The 16896-nt window shown below is 42.4% G+C and overlaps 1 pseudogene; it reads right to left on the reverse strand.

Annotated features, from left to right (window-relative positions):
* Window positions 1–1252: 1252 nt before the first annotated feature.
* Window positions 1253–16896, reverse strand: part of LOC148148816 (uncharacterized) — a 37994-nt pseudogene continuing 22350 nt past the window's right edge.

Here is a 16896-nt window from a genome sequence, read left to right on the forward strand (position 1 = left end):
TACATTGTTTTTTTGAAAATAACAATAATTTACATTTACGTAGTATCTTTAACATTCTCAAATATTCCAAGATGTTCCGCAGAGGTATTAGGAAAGGTGACCAATCGCTTGTTTAATCGGTAGCTTTTAAAAAGGACAATGGGGTAGAGAGATGGCAATGCTCACAGGCAGAATTCCAGAGCTTCCGACTTAGGCAGCTGAGGGCATGGCTGTTTTGGGGAAACAATTTAAAATGGTCATGTACCAAGATTCGAGAATTGGAGTGGCTTAGCAATCTTGGAAGACTGTAGGGGCTGGAAAAGAGTGCAGGGTTAACATGGGAGTTTGAGTGAATGGAGAAATTTGAAAGCAAGAGTGAACATTTTAAAATGCCAATGTTCATAGACCTGGAGTCAATGTAAGTCATAGAGATATATAGCACTGAAACAGACCCTTTGATCCATCTCACGCCGTTCAGGTATCCTAAATTAATTTAGTTCCATTTGCCAACATTTGGCCCATATCCCTCTAAATCTTTCCTATTCATATACTCATCCAGAATTTTTTGTAATTGTACCAGCCTCTCTCACTTCCTCTGGCAGCTCATTCCGTACACGCATCACCCTCAGCATCAAAATGTTGCCCCTTAGGTCCCTCTTAAATTTTTCACCTCTCATCTTAAACCTGTGCCCTCTAGACTTGGATTTCCCTCCTCTCTGTGTTGGAAGGTACAGACAGCACAGAGACTAACTGCATGAAATATGTGAGGGTTGGAGGATTTTCTATTTTCCCTTTTTTGATTGCCAATGTCCCAAGAACTGCCAAGAATGAAGAAGTGGAAAAATTAAGAGCTCATGCTGATGTGATTTTTTTTTTCTGGAACAGATTAGCAATTAGCCACATTGCAATTAAATCACTGTGATAAAAAGTCATATTTTGTCGTCAAAACTGCTGGGGTTTTCGAGATGTTTTAATTATTCAGCACATTTCAAGAGCTGTGAACATATGTGTCTGAATTAAGTTACTTGTGAAACTGTAACAGTTGAACTGTTAAAGGCACCAAACATGAATATGTACACATTGTGAAACAAAATCACTGAAAATTCAAACTGACTGTTCTTACAACTGGTGAAATGAGTATTGTCACTTATTATACTTCTCAAAGTGCTTTATTGTCATCCTTGCAATTGTCAAAAGTAGGATGGCTAAGAAAGTAATGCATTCCAACAATTAGAGCATCTATTGTCAGAGTTCCATAGTGGATTTTCCAAGTTCAAGCATCTAGCATGTTTGAGAAGTTTAATATTGTTAATAAATTGTGTGAAAGAGCTGGTGGAATAGCAGGCCTGAGCCTGGGGCTCGTCTGCTCCTGTCTGCATTCTTTCTCTCCTTTTGCTTTTCTTCTGTTGCTTTGGCTCTTTTTCTTTTCTTCTTTAAAGCCCGGAGAATGGCGGGAGAATGAGGAGGCTGCCGGTGGCATGCTGTACGTGAGTGGGATGGCAGAGGACCCCGATGACCGGTGGCTGTGTTTGGAGGAGCGTCGGATGGGGACCAGGCGGGATGGAACCCATGCATCCACAGGCCCAAGCTTGAGCTCGGACATGGTGGTCATGATTGTGGTGGCAGCAGAGGCCTGTAACTGAGGCCCCAGAGGCCATTCCAGAGATCCCAGCCGATGCCAAGCAGTGACTTGAGGAGCAGCAGAAGAGGAACAAGAAGAACAAAAGATGAGTTATTTTGCAGTAAAATCTTACATTATATTTAGCATTTCAAGATGGTTTCGGAGCATGGCGATATATTGCATTTAACATGAGAAAAGACACCTACCACTGAACTTTTATACACATATGACAATAAATCTAAGCCTAATCAAGCAAAATATCTTCTGGAGAATGGCATCAACCTTCGAGAGTGTCAGTAGAGTTGAACGCAAAAGAGAGTCAAGGGAACTATTTTCTTAACTTGGTGTTTATTTCAAAATAACAGTTGTGTTTATCAATGAGATAAATATGATGCAAAGGTCTGAAGTAATGTGGCAGCTTTGTACCAATTTTCAGAATTTATTTTCACTAATATGCTCATGAACCTGAGGCAGTCGCAAGAGAATTTCTTTTTTAAAAACTGTGTATATTTGTCATATCTTTTCCAGAAAATTTGAAAAGGACTTTGAAGCATTTGAACAAACAGCACAGAGATGAAACACTACTCTCTTGGACAATGGGAATTACTGTTCCATTTGACATGACGACCCTTGACCTTAAGGCAATACTAACAAGAAGGAAGTTGACATTATAGATACCACGTGTAATGATCGCAACGAGGTCAACCAGGTAGATCTCCATTGAATATGAGTTCCCTGATTGGGGCTGTTAATCTGGTTCAGTTAGGGAGCACTGGTTGACAGATATCAACAGGAATGTCAGATATCTTATTTACTCTGAAAGCTGGCTCTGAGGGAGCTGGATCAGTGTTGAGTACTGTCCATCTGTCAATAAATGGTGACTTGGTGACTGGATACTGACCCTTGTTGAGTTATTTCACATGTGCCAAGATATAAGGAGATGATCACACAGAGGAGAACTGTCAGTATAGAGCTAGAAAGTAAATGTCCACATGAAAATCAAAAGCGGATACATTTAGAGTCGAAAGCTGGACTCAGAGTTGAAAAGCAGGACACTTCATTAGGACACTTATGCATGAAACATTGACTTGTTTCCTGCTCCTCGGATGCTGTCAGACCTGCTGTGATTTTCAATCTAACTCTCCAGCGTCCGTTGTCCTCACTTTCTCCTGGATACAGGTAGACAAAGGCACATGTTGAACTCCAAAAGGAAAGGAAGCAAATCATTCTTTGGAAAAGATCAGTTTTTCTTTTTTTTTCAGAAAAGGAGACAAGAACTCTATGTGAGCTGGCTCAGAAAGATAACTTTTAGATTCTAATAAAAATGAGGTGCTCGCCCAGAAGTAATCAAATTCTAAAACTGTGATGTTATTAATTGTGATGTTATTAACTTTGGAAATCTAGATCATCAGGAATATTATGACCGAATAGAGAAAGAATACATAGAAGTGTAGTTTACTGAAGATAATCGCACTAATTAAACTTGGGGGGGAAGCTTGTATCAATCAGGTCCTATATCTATTCTTGTATCTTTAAAGAACAGCACATTGTAGAAGTGTGCAACTATCTAGCACGTGTTTTTGTGGAGTTTGATGCACATGCTTGTGCTGGCATTAGCTATATCTTTGTTGCGTCAATTGTTTAAAGTGAGACTTAACTTTTTATCTGAAGTTTCATATGCCTGTTAACTCATGTGCGATTCACATCGATTTCAATTTTTTTAGAAGCAAAGTTGTCAAGGAATTGAACCTTGTTTGCAATTTCTTCATTTGGGATGAGGGACTTGTTAGGCCATTCAATAAGTTCGGCTATCTTAGTTCACAGGTTCCTCACGGGAATCACAACAAAATTTGGGGCTCAAATTTAGGATATGAAACCGGACACAGAAACAGGCTGACTAGAAGTTTCCAACATGAAAACAAACAAAGTTTTACATTTGCTTTGTCTATATTGCATGAGGAAATTATCATAAGTGCCTTTGAAGGTCAAGCCTTTATTGAATGAGAAGATCTCATTCTCAGGGATTTGAAACAATTGAAAAAGTGACAAATTGCATGCTGTAGCAGAATATGTGGAGATTAATATAAAATCAGGAGATAAGGGGGAAATGGGATCCTTGAAAAATTGCCTATGCACCTGGGGCTCAAGGAAGAAAGGGCCAGTTCTAGTAGTGATTGAGTGCAACTAGCCAAAATTGAACAAAAATTCACTGTCCAGAGCAAAATTGTGAAAAGAATGCTATTTGCTTTGAACATAATTTGTATACGAGATTTGCCAATTTTTTGTGCTGATAAGAATGCATTTGGCCAAAATACACTGAGATATTCAGCATTACCTGCTAAAAGCTCCAGGGCCAGGATTTAGTCATCATTATAAATCTGACAAAGAAACTGGTTTCGATTTTTATTTGCCAAAGCAAACTGCGCAGAAGCTATGATTCTGATGCATACATTAGGCTGCTAAGATGCTCAATATCTTTGGGTATCTCACTGATGGGAATTTGATTTTTACCCAGAATAGCACGCTGTCAGATCTTAGGAAGGAGACAGGAAGTGATTGGGAAAAGGGGTTGATGGGAGAGGGCAGGAATGCTTGAGATGGGAGTGAGCAGGGATAGGAACAATATTTTGCCTCACAATGATGCACACACCTTTACTTGTCAGGTCTGCATTTAAGCAGATACATTTTTAAAATTAAAAGCCTACCATTTTGGGAGCAGACTCAGGAATCCCATTCACAACTGCTGGTTGGTCACTTGTAGCCTGTGTTTTCCTGAACACGGCTGGCTTGGCACTAACAGTGCAACCTGAATTTGCGAGGCTGACCTCAACTCAGCATCATAGGCCTTGATATTCTGTGGGCTGGCAATCACACTTGGATTACCACATCATTCTTATTTTTTTTCTGTTCGTACTGACTTTTGGGTTTGCAGTTGGGAATTCTGATCCCGGCTCTGTCAAAAATGCAGAGCATGTCTGAAATCCAACAGCAATCCCCTTGCACAACCCCCCACCCCTACCCACACACCCCCACCACACCCCCATGTGCAGGATAGCCCAGGAGAAACAAACAAAACAAACCCAACTTCCCTTCTGCAGCAGTGGTCCTGTTTTCTGAAATGTTCAGTAGCACAGCCAGACGCTTTAGCAGCTGTTGTGAAAGGATAACTATGTAAGACAAGTGTGGGGATAGAGTAAAAGTTGGGTTAAGGGGTTAGGGTGCCAAGGAGGTTAGATGCCAGGATGCCACATGGGTCGTGAACCAGGTGCATGGGGTGCCAGGTAGCTAGAAGCTAGGCAAATAGTTTACCAGCTATGAAAAGTGCTAGGCTGCAAATTAGTAAGAGTGGTGGATAGATAAGGGGCCAGGTAAATGATAGCATCGAATATCATCACAGCTTTTTCCCAGGGTTGAAGTTTCAATTTCAAGGGGCCACAGGTTCAAGGTGAGGGGGGCAATGTTTAAGGCAGATGTGCGAGGGAGGTTTTTCAGAGTGGTAGGAGTCTGGAACACACTGCCAGAAGAGGTGGTGGAAGCAAGCACATTGGCGACACATAAGAGGCATCTGGATGGGGACATGACTAGGGATGGAACACAGGGATATGGACTGAATAAGGGCAGTGGGTTTTTTTTAGATTAGTTAGGGCGTGATGATCAGCACAGACTTGGCAGGCTGAAGGGCCTGTTCCTGTGCTGTATTTCTCTTTTGTTCTTCTTTATCTTGCTACGTCAGTCTCAGTGGGGGGAGGTGGGAATTGGTGACAGATCCTGTGGGGGGAGGGGGATGTCAGGTCTAGCAGCTGGAGGAAGGGATGGTTAGATCTGCCAGGGACAGACAGAGGGTAGGGAGCTGCATCAGTGCATGTTTGAGCTGGTGGGGGGGGGGCAGTTTTCTGGACAGATGAGAAACGTTGGTATCAGATCCAACAGGATTGCAGGCCAGTAGTGAGGGGGTGAGGAACGAGTGTTAAGTGCCAGGAGGGGTTTCAGCCTGGCAGGGGTATGGGGAGGTGCCATGTTTCATGGCTGGGATAGGGAAAGTCTTGATGGGTTCGGCAGGGTGAGGGGTCTCTGGTCAGGCAGATGTATGACTGTCAGAGCTCCACTGCTTGTCAGGCAGTTTGTGGGAGATGAGGTTGGGAGGGACACATGGTGAGTCAGTAGGTTAGCATAATAGCTATCCAGGACTTAGGCTTGGTTTTTAATTGTCTAACGTTTTCTGTGTAACTATTAACTTTAAGGAAGCAGCACGCTCCAAATTCTCCACTTTTAATGGGGTCCTTTAAAATGCTTCCAGATTTAGGGAAATGGTGCATCAGAATCATGAAGTTCTTGGGATTTGTCTGTATCTGGGGTTCCATGTGACCTTGACACACAACTCTAGTCTCTGCTGCTTGAGTGACTATGTGCCCTCGGAATATCCTTGTTTCAGGTGTGATTGCTGCATGCCTTTCACTGTCGTAGAGTCACAGTCCTAGAGTCCTACAGCATGGAAACAGACCCTTCAGTCCAACCAGTCCGTGCCGAATATAATCCCAAACTAAACTAGTCCCATTGCCTGATTCTGGCCTATATCCCTCCAAACCTTTCCTATTCATGTAGTTATCCAAATGTCTTTTAAACATTGTAACTGTGCCCACCTCTGCCACTTCCTTTATCGATATGGTGGACAGGATATGTCTTGTGCTTGTCCCTGACCTCCAAATTAGATGCTTGTGTCCCTACTCTTTTCCTGAAAAATAGCGCAGTTACAATAGAAAAATGTAAAATTATTTTTAAAATTATATCAAACTCTGGATTTTCACTAATGCTTTAAGATAAAATTACCCAACATTGAGCATTTCACTGAAAACTGAAGAGTTTTCTACGCTAAGAGTCTAAAAGGGTCCCTACCATTGAAACAAATCAATGTGTGTTCCTTTATGTTAAGTTGCTAGTCAAGATTTTTCTTCAGACTAGCATTCAACAAAGGACATTGAGCTGAGTACGCCAGTTCGAAGTTAATACCGCTCAGCTGTGTGTTACTGCACCAATGTGTCAGTAAATCAGTGCCCATCAATTCAGCTGCAGTGTTAACTTGAAATGCAATGGGTGGGGTTTCATATATAGAAAACCAATGAAGAGAAACACCCTGGGGCACTGTCCAGGGCAGAAAATAATGACTGTGAACATTATTTTAGTCCAGAGCTATAAATCAACCTCATTCTTCACACGCTAATCTGTTAGGTGAGTTCAAAGAGATAAATGCTTTGATTGATCAACAACTATGTAACAAAAATTCAAATGATCATCTACAATGGTAACGGCAGTGTTTGCCAATCCTTATACTGTAATGTCAATGGTTGTTTTATAGAAAATGAGGTACACTACACAGATGCAACCACTTAGTTAAGGGCCTTTTGGCACTGAAGATTTGAGTGTAGAAAATGCCATTTGAGTAAAATGAGAGGATTAACTCAGTATTACTTAAGCGTTTCAAGTATTATTAAGTGCAGTCATTAACCAGTGATTCCACTGGCTTTGGGGATTGCAATGCAACATATGCTATTGTGCTTACAGAATCAATCAGCATAGCTTGTTAACGGTTTTGTATATCCATTTAAACTGCTGAAACAGTGAAGTGGAGCTCAAGGCATTATTTATTGTGTAACTCTGATATGTGATGGAGGATCCAAGGAAAACAAAAGGCAGGCTGAATGATTAGGTGCTGGAAATGGTTTCTTCTTTCCAGGAAGGTACCGAGACATTGTTTGAGGCAAGAATAGCTCTGTGTTTTACTACCCATGCAGCAGCATGGAAATAGCACAAAAGGACAACACTGCCCCTGAACCCATAGAACCAGGAAGGTTATGAGGAAAACTAAGAAAGCTCCTTATGTGAGACAGCACTGAAGCTATGCGTGAAAACTAGTTGCTTCAAACAGGATTGTCTTATTCTGAGAAACATAACCCTTTTCAACTAAGCTATGCGAGTTGGTCAGATATAGTTTACTGTTTCAGTTCAGTGGCCTTCAGTTCACAGCAATAAACGTTTCAGGGACGTGCTCATGATGTCATCACTATATCATAGCATATGAGCTAATGGTACTTAGCTCTCATTCTCTGTCTTACTGAGCTCTGTTCTCTTGCAGCCTGACGTGCCAAAGGAACCATACTACAGTCCGAATTGAGCCCAGACATGCCAATGCCTGCATGTATAATGTACATACGTAAATACCAAGAGATATCTTAAAAGTTCATTGAATCCTTCAGTCCTCATTTAAGTTATGGGAGCTAGCTAAGTATCATAGCATGATCATCAGCTGTCATGCTACCTCAGATTGCTGTATTGCTGAAAACATGGGAAAGCATAATGAGATAGAGATGCATTAGAAGTCAGACTAGAATAAATTGATTTGGAGATGCCGGTGTTGTGAAACTATCATGGTATTCAAACAGATGAAAGACTCAACAGACAATCAAGGTATTTTTCAATGTATAATTTCAGTTACATCACACTGTACATTTTTGCTATAAATTCTGCGTCTTAGGATTGAGTCCTCCACTACCACCTGATGAATGAGGGACACTCCGAAAGCTAGTGTGCTTCCAATTAAACCTGTTGGACTATAACCTGGTGTTGTGTGATTTTTAACTTAGAATAAATTGATTAGCCCAAGAAAATGGATACATGAATCAAAATGCATTATTCATTTATGCCCCTTGATTGAATGCTGCGAATCAGCCAACATAGTGCTGTCTGCCCGTTATAAAAACTTCTCTGTAACAACATTGCTCCCTGTACTGGCCATTTCCTGCAAGGATTGGCAAAGAGCTCACTGCATTTGGACATTGTCCTACTGAGCACTAGCCTGCTGTTCTAGAGAGAAATGTATTTTGCCTGCAGTGCATTTGAGAGATGTCTGATGATTAAATCTGACAGAAGAAAGTTTGAAGCATGGTTAGATCACTGTATAGAGCAGCCACTTTTTAACGGCTGAAATAGTTTCAGTTAACAATGGTGTTCCCAGTTGTCAATAGCTGATACTGCTTGTTGCCAGCTGACCTTCACTCCAGTCATGAACAGTTCACACTGATTGTCACTAGTCAGCTGTTCCTTCTCTGAGACAGTAGATAACAGTTGGCCTCAGTTGACCCCAAATAATGAATGAAAAACGTAGTGAATCCACCCCACTTCTTCAGTAGGTGCCATGCACATAAAAGTTCATTGCTACTGCCTCCTTCATGCTGACTGGCAATGCAGTCCACACCCTGATGTGAAATTTAAGCTGTGATTGAAGCAGTTGGAATATTTCAGTGAAGACAACCTCACTGAAGCACAGATGTGCCAAACGTTGCTGAAGTACTCTCTGAATCGTAGCCTATGGTTGAGAATCCTCCTTGCCCTTCTTCCTCTTCTAGCAAAATATGCTGCTCGATGTGGCCTCTACTCACTCTCCGAGATTAATTCCAAAAAGGAAGCCTGAATTGTCATCAATAGCTGGAAGAAGCTGACTTGTACAACAGCCTTTAAGTTAGTAAACATAGTCCCAGTAGGCTAGTGAAACTTAAAACAATTACACAAAAGCTCCACAAAATATACAGAACTGCAGTAATGTCTAGCCAAAATAATCCAGCAACTAATCAATAAGCAGTTACTGATCCCCTTAAATAATGCAGTTGAGGGATCTTCCAGGCTGATGAAAGTACCTTCAGCTGTGGGAGGAGTAGTGGGCACAGGGCCAGATGGACGAGCCCAATTTCAATATTAGAGTGTTTTGGGTGATGGAGATTGGCAGGTAAGCTTCTGATAATACAAAGTCTTCTTTAGACTATAAAATGTCAGGTAGCACCGTGTTCTGAAGCCAGACCACGATATGATCTTATATGAGCTCATCGTTTAAAGACTTGTATTAACAACTCTGAATGAGTCAGAACAAACCATTTATAAAAGAATCAATTGGCGCCGGGTTGTTTTAATTAAACTCTTTCAGGTCTGTAATGGAGTTTCACTTTAAACTAAAAGAGGAATCAAAATCCTTTTTTACATTGTCTTGTTTTCCTTTTTGTTTATCTCTGCTTTGTCTAATGCTAATCATGTACCACCATGCACTAACCCAGTCTATACAGAGGAACCTCGGTTATCCGGCAAGATCGATTATCCGAATATCAGATTATCCGGCAAGACTACAAGGTCCCGATGCTCGGCTAAACTCTGTTATCTGGCATTCAATTATCTGGAATTTAATTAACCAAACAAAATACTCCACTCTTGTGTCCTTCGGATAATCGTGGTTCCTCTGTATCTTGTTATTTATTGAGCCCAGAAGCAGTGTAGTATCTGCTAAACCCTCGGTGCCTGTTACTTCAATGCACAGACGAGTTAGGACCCACCATGTGCTCTAGAGAACTTATGCAGGGTAAGGATATTTAGGTAACTACATGTGCAGGACTCCAGAACTTGCATCAGATCCATTGGTTGTGGGATTGCCTAGTTCTCTCCATTGCACACTGTTTCCATTGGTTAATATGGATCTGTTCCTGTGCTATAACTTCACCAATTTGACATCTCACTTTTAAATACCATGGGCACTCCTTTCAGCAGGATCTCTCATACTCCTAATTGAATCAAGCAAAGGTAAGGTAACGGTATTGGGTGTATTTGTTATTGGGAACAGGCATTGCACAGGATTCCTGTCACACAGGTATCCCTCTAGGTAATGACCTCCGATCTACAGTAAATGTTTTAGTCACTGGGATTAACTGCTGTGGTGGCGCCCCTGCTCATTGTCCAGTTCCTAGGTGGGACTTTAAGTCCTTTGCCAGCTTCTCCCTGTCACCAGCATGCTTTTCACAGGCCACTTCTCCATTCTGTAGTTGAATGGCTAGGCTAGTCTCATCCTTCACTCACAGTGCTGAACTGTCACTGGGTTTCAGAACTCCTTGCAATTGCCTTTGGTCTGTGGGTCTGGTTATCATTGCCACCCTGTAGCATGATCACATCTACATTTAGGTGAGTAAGTATTAACAATCTTTGTTGAGCGTAACTATGGACAAGAAATGGTCAGGGAGGGCATATCCTAGAACTCCACAGACTCAGGCCCCAATTCCTGTGATCTGTCACCATGACCATTATGTACATGATCAGCAGATATTCTTAAATATATATTTAACATCTTACTATACAAAGTTTGTGCGAAGATTTGTAGCTCGGGTGCTCGCTGTTGTGGTTCTGTTCGCCGAGCTGGAAGTTTTTGTTGCAAACGTTTCGTCCCCTGGCTAGGCGACATCATCAGTGCTTGGGAGCCTCCTGCGAAGCGCTTCTTTGATGTTTCTTCCGGTGTTTATAGTGGTCTGTCCCTGCCGCTTCCGATTGTCAGTTTCAGCTGTCCGCTGTAGTGGTTGGTATATTGGGTCCAGGTCGATGTGTTTGTTGATGGAGTTTGTGGATGAATGCCATGCCTCTAGGAATTCCCTGGCTGTTCTCTGTCTGGCTTGCCCTATGATAGTAGTGTTGTCCCAGTCAAATTCATGTTGCTTGTTGTCTGCGTGTGTGGCTACTAAGGATAGCTGGTCGTGTCGTTTCGTGGCTAGTTGATGTTCATGTATGCGGATTGTTAGCTGTCTTCCTGTTTGTCCTATATAGTGTTTTGTGCAGTCCTTGCATGGTATTTTGTACACTACATTAGTTTTGCTCATGTTGGGTATCGGGTCCTTCGTTCTGGTGAGTTGTTGTCTGAGCGTGGCTGTTGGTTTGTGTGCTGTTATGAGTCCTAGGGGTCGCAGTAGTCTGGCTGTCAGTTCTGAGATGCTTCGTTTGTGTGTGTTGGGGTGGTTACTTTCATAGTTTAGGACTTGGTCTGTGTGTGTGGCTTTCCTGTATACCCTTGTAGTGAATTCTCCGTTCGGTGTTCTCTGTACCATCACATCACGGGACTCATAGCAGAAGCAGTTATGCAAAGGTTAGAACAAACAGTCCTACCACAAATTCAACCCAAACTCTGGGTCAGATATGTCAATGACACGTTTGTAATCATTAAAAACACGGAAATAGAAAAAACACACCGGATCATCAACGCCACACTCACAGGAATCCGATTCACGAGAGAAGAAGAAAAGGATAGCCAACTCCCATTCCTAGACGTGATGGTACAGAGAACACCGAACGGAGAATTCACTGCAAGGGTATACAGGAAAGCCACACACACAGACCAAGTCCTAAACTATGAAAGTAACCACCCCAACACACACAAACGAAGCTGCATCAGGACACTATTCAAAAGGGCCACAACACACTGCAGTACACCAGAACTGCAAAAAGAAGAAGAGGAACACCTATACAAGGTATTCGCCAAAGACGGATACCCGTGCAATTTCATCAACAGATGGCTAAGAGAAAGACCACGGAATGAGGACATACCACAACCAAAAGGACTAGCCACACTACCATACATCAGGAGCATCTCAGAACTGACTGCCAGACTACTGCGACCCCTAGGACTCATAACGGCACACAAACCAACAGCCACGCTCAGACAACAACTCACCAGAACGAAGGACCCGATACCCAACATGAGCAAAACTAATGTAGTGTACAAAATACCATGCAAGGACTGCACAAAACACTATATAGGACAAACAGGAAGACAGCTAACAATCCGCATACATGAACATCAACTAGCCACGAAACGACACGACCAGCTATCCTTAGTAGCCACACACGCAGACAACAAGCAACATGAATTTGACTGGGACAACACTACTATCATAGGGCAAGCCAGACAGAGAACAGCCAGGGAATTCCTAGAGGCATGGCATTCATCCACAAACTCCATCAACAAACACATCGACCTGGACCCAATATACCAACCACTACAGCGGACAGCTGAAACTGACAATCGGAAGCGGCAGGGACAGACCACTATAAACACCGGAGGAAACATCAAAGAAGTGCTTCGCAGGAGGCTCCCAAGCACTGATGATGTCGCCTAGCCAGGGGACGAAACGTTTGCAACAAAAACTTCCAGCTCGGCGAACAGAACCACAACATCTTACTATACAATTTGCTAAATGAGATTGGTTAAGAATGGATTAAACAATTCAAAACCAAGCAGTCATGAGGTGCTGTGAGAATGACTGTATTTTGCCATGATTTGGACAATAACATCAGAATCAGGCAGCCAACTCAGATTCAGTGAGGACTGTGGGACAGCTTGTTAAGAAGAGGACTAAAAAAATGGTGTCAGTTTGGTGAAGCTACAACACAGGACCACGTGCCTGCAAAACAATGGAAAACAGCATGCAATAGGCAGAGCTAAGCGATCCCATAATTATGCAGATACAGCAGGTATAAGGAAGATAAATGGAATTTTGGCATTTTTTGTTGAAGGACTAGAATATAAAAGTAGGGAGGTGTTGCTGCAATTGTGCAAGGCATTTGTAAACTGCCCCTGAAGTATTGCATCCGATTTTGCTCTTCTTACTTGAGGGGGGATGTAGTGGCATTGGAGGCAGTTCAGAGGAGATTCATTAGATTGATTCAAAAGATGAGGGGTTTACCTTATGAAGAGAGATTGAAAAGTTTGGAATTATACTCACTGGAGGAATGAGACGAGATCTAATGGAGCTTTAAAAGATGCTAAAGTAGAAGTAGAAACAATGTTTCCTCATGTGGAGTAATGTAGAACAAGAGTCATAGTTTTTGGATGGGGGAGCAGACCTAAAACAGAAACAAGGGCAAATTACTTCTTTCAAAGGGCTATGAATCTGTTGGGTTCACTACCTCAGAGTGTGGTGGATGCTGGGACATTGAATAAACTTAATGACGAGACAGATCGTATTTTAATTAGTAATAAGTTGAAAGGTTGTGGGAATGGGCAGGAAAGTGGAGTTGAGGTTAGGATGAGATCATTCATAGAGTCATAGAGTCATAGAGATGTACAGAAGGAAACTCGTCCATGCCGACCAGATATCCCAACTCAATCTAGTCCCACCTGCCAGCACCCAGCCCATATCCCTCCAAACCCTTCCTATTCATATACCCATCCAAATGCCTCTTAAATGTTGCAATTGTACCAGTCTCCACCACATCCTCTGGCAGCTCATTCCATATATGTACCACGCTCTGCGTGAAAACGTTGCCCCTTAGGTCTCTTTTATATCTTTTATATCTTTCCCCTCTCACCCTAAAGCTATGCCCTCTAGTTATGGATTCCCCAACCCCAGGGAAAAGACTTTGCCTATTTATCCTCTCCATAATTTTGTAAACAGCCCCAGCCTGTTCAGCCTCTCCCTGTAGCTCAGATCCTCCAACCCTGGCAACATCCTTGTAAATCTTTTCTGAACCCTTTCAAGTTTCACAACATCTTTCCAATAGGAAGGAGACCAGAATTGCATGTAATATTTCAACAGTGGCCTAACCAATGTCCTGTACAGCCATAACATGACCTCACAACTCCTGTACTCAATACTCTGACCAATAAAGGAAAGCATACCAAACACCTTCTTCACTATCCTATCTACCTGTGACTCCACGTTCAAGGAGCTATGAACCTGCACTCCAAGGTCTCTTTGTTCAGCAACACTCCCTAGGACCTTACCATTAAGTATATAAGTCCTGCTAAGATTTGCTTTCCCAAAATACAGCACCTCACATTTATCTGAATTAAACTCCATCTGCCACTTTTCAGCCCATTGGCCCGTCTGGTCAAGATCCTGTTGTAATCTGAGGTAACCCTCTTCGCTTTCCACTACACCTCCAATTTTGGTGTTATCTGCAAACTTACTAACTGTACCTCTTATGCTCGCATCCAAATCATTTATGTAAATGACAAAACGTAGAGGGCCCAGCACCGATCCTTGTGGCACTCCACTGGTCACAGGCCTCCAGTCTGAAAAACAACCCTCCACCATCACCCTCTGTCTTCTACCTTTGAGCCAGTTGTGTATCCAAATGGCTAGTTCTCCCTGTATTCCATGAGATCTAACCTTGCTAATCAGTTTCCCATGGGGAACCTTGTCGAATGCCTTACTGAAGTCCATATAGATCACATCTACTGCTCTGCCCTCATCAATCTTCTTTGTTACTTCTTCAAAAAACTCAATCAATTTTGTGAGACATCATTTCCCACACACAAAGCCATGATGACTGTCCCGAATCAGTCCTTGCCTTTCCAAATACATGTATATCCTGTCCCTCAGGATTCCCTCCAACAACTTGCCCACCACCGAGGTCAGGCTCACCGGTCTATAGTTCCCTGGCTTGTCTTTACCACCCTTCTTAAACAGTGGCACCACGTTTTCCAAACTCCAGTCTCTGGCACCTCATAAATATCTCAGCGGGAGGCCCAGCAATCACTTCTGTAGCTTCCCACAGAGTTCTCAGGTACACCTGAGCAGGTCCTGGGGATTTATCCACTTTTAACCATTTCAAGACATCCACCACTTCCTCCTCTGTAAGCTGGACATTTTTCAAGATGTCACGAATGTATCAAATGGTGGAGTAGATTTGACAGGCTGAATTGCTTATTCCTGCTCCTGGTTCTATGTCCTTATGATCCTGCAGCCAAGGGATCCAATCAAAGTCCTAGCATTCTGCCATGATTATACCCATGCTCAATAATGGGGGAGCCCATGAAAAATACCTGTGACAAAACTCCAAACTGAGTCCAGAACAAGGGGCCACTGTCCAAGGATCTGTGATAGGCCTTTGAGCTGAGGAGAAATTACTTCACCAAGAGAGTGGTCAGCCTGTGGAATTCTCTGCTGCAGAAAGCAGTTCAGGCTAAAATAGCAAATGCTTTCAGGAAAGAATTGGATATCTTTCTTAGGGTTAAAAGGATCAAAGGGTATCGGGAGAAAGCAGGATAATTAGCTATGGTCATATTGAATGGTGGAGAAGGCTTTCTATGTTTTCTATGTTTCAGTCCTCTGCATCCTTCTCAATCTCTCTGCAGCTTTTGATATAGTTGACCACAAAATTTCCATGAATGTGCAGTTAGGTAGATCATACTTATCAGTTGAACTCTTATCGTAAAACACCAAAAATATCTTGGCTTCTGGGGATCTTGTGGCACAGTGGTAGTGTCCCTACCTCTGAGCTAGGAGGTTTGAGTTCAAGTCCCACCTGCTCGTGTGGTGTGTAATTACATCTCTGGACAGGTTGATTAGAAAAAAATATCGACGCTGCTTTCCCTTCATTTTCCTTCCTGTTACGTCCCACAAAAACCTAACACTGACCACCTCCTTTAATCAATTCTTTTTTGATGAGGTTAACCCGAGTGGTGATGAGGGTAATGCATTTGACGTGGTCAACGTGGACTTTAGCAAGACCTTTGATAAGGTCCCCCATGGCAGCCTGGTGAAGAAAGTAAGTGCCAAGAGATCCAAGACAAACTTGTACCTTGGGTCCAAAACTGGCTGAAAGTCAGGAAGCACGGGTAATGCTGGAAGGATATTCCAGGACTGCAAGTTTGTCCGATGGATTTCCACACGACTTGGTGACAGTGCCCTTACTGATTGAGATATTTGTGAATGACGTGTACTTAAATGTAGGTGATCTGATCAAGAAGTTCACAAATGACCTGAAAAATGTTTGGGTGGTAAATAGTAACAAGTATAGCTGGAAACTGCAGGAGGGTATCAACAAATTGCTCATGTGGATAGAGCAGCAGTAAATGGAATTCAGTTCAGAAAGATAATGCACTTAAGGAAGGCAAAACCAAGGCAAGAGAATACAAATTGAATGTTACAACCGTGGAAAATACATTGGATCTGATGGACCTTGTATGCACAGATCTCATAAGGTAGTAGGGCAGGAGTTAAGTGGTTAAGAAGGCATAGATTTGCCTTGATTAGCTGAGGAATGGAATGCAAGAGCAAGGAGCTCAACCTGGAACTGTGCAAAATGCTGGTTAGGTCCATAACTGGAGTATTGAGTGCTGTTGCAGTCTTTACACTATAGGAAGGATGTAACTACATGACAGAGGGTGCAGAGGAGATTTACCAGGAGCTGCCTTGGATGGAGACTCTGAGCTGGAAAGAAAGATTAAAATGTCTGAAGTTAATTTCCATGGAAGTGTTGGATCTTCCTATAGATATATAATATTTTGAGGGGCATAAATAGGGTGAATAGGAAGGCATTTTTTTCCGTTCGTAGAGGGAACAATAATTAGAGGATATAGATTTAAAGTAAGAAGTAGAAGGTTAAAAGGAGAGTTGAGGAGTCTTTTTTTGCATTCAGAGGGAAGTAGGTATCTAGGACCTACTGCCTGAGAGGCAGATTAGTCAGAACACCTCATAATATTTAAGTTGTGTTTA

Source organism: Chiloscyllium plagiosum, unplaced genomic scaffold (genome assembly GCF_037043375.1).
Source record: "Chiloscyllium plagiosum isolate Xiang-an unplaced genomic scaffold, Cpla_swu_hap1 HiC_scaffold_11, whole genome shotgun sequence".
NCBI classification, from domain to species: domain Eukaryota; kingdom Metazoa; phylum Chordata; class Chondrichthyes; order Orectolobiformes; family Hemiscylliidae; genus Chiloscyllium; species Chiloscyllium plagiosum.